We start from the raw sequence: 687 nt of genomic DNA, 5'->3' as shown, positions 1-687 counted from the left end.
TGAACTTCGAGCTGAAGTCCAGCCTCATAAACATGGTCCAGGCTAGCCCATTCTATGGCATGCCAAACGAGGACGCCAACGCCCATCTTTAGAATTTCATGGAGCTCTGCAAAACCGTAACCATACGGGGCGTTAAGGCTGATATCATCAGGCTTCGCTTGTTTCCTTTCTCCCTCCTGGGGAAAGCGAAACAATGGTTTTATTAGACTACTGAAGCTGTCAACATGTGGGACAAATGTTCCATGGCGTTATCGTAAAGTTCTTCCCGCTAGGCAAAACAAATGCCTTGAGAGGAAGGATTTCAAGTTTTCAGCAGATAGGGATGGAATCCATCCCGAAAGCTTGGGAGAGACTCCAAGAGTACATATTCGCCTGTCCTCATCACGGGATGGACGAGTGGCTCGTGCTCCAAAACTTCTACAATGGGCTAATGACAACATCAACAGCCCACTTGGATGCTGCTGCTGGAGGGGCTTGTTGACGCTCACTAACGATCATTTCCAGGCGTCAACTTGATCAGAAAATCATGAGAGTTTGCATTTCCTACACGCATCCTTATCCAATAAAGTCCCTAAACCACACTTTACCTTTTAGAATATGCAAGTTGTGTTTTCAAGCTAATATGCAGGTTACAAGCACACTTTGGCCCGACATAAAATCACCGAAATTATCAGAGCACCGATTCAG

At 46.0% G+C, this 687-nt stretch overlaps 1 non-coding gene across 1 annotated transcript; it reads right to left on the bottom strand.

Annotated features, from left to right (window-relative positions):
- Nucleotides 1–282: 282 nt before the first annotated feature.
- Nucleotides 283–390, bottom strand: LOC120639393. The gene has a single exon (XR_005661396.1). It is a non-coding gene; the product is annotated as a small nucleolar RNA R71 (small nucleolar RNA).
- Between the last annotated feature and the right edge of the window lie 297 nt (nt 391–687).

The sequence above is a fragment of the Panicum virgatum genome, chromosome 6K, assembly GCF_016808335.1.
Source record: "Panicum virgatum strain AP13 chromosome 6K, P.virgatum_v5, whole genome shotgun sequence".
Lineage (NCBI taxonomy): Eukaryota > Viridiplantae > Streptophyta > Magnoliopsida > Poales > Poaceae > Panicum > Panicum virgatum.
Note: the sequence above shows the minus strand (reverse complement) of the source record. Positions and strands in the feature narration are given on the sequence as shown.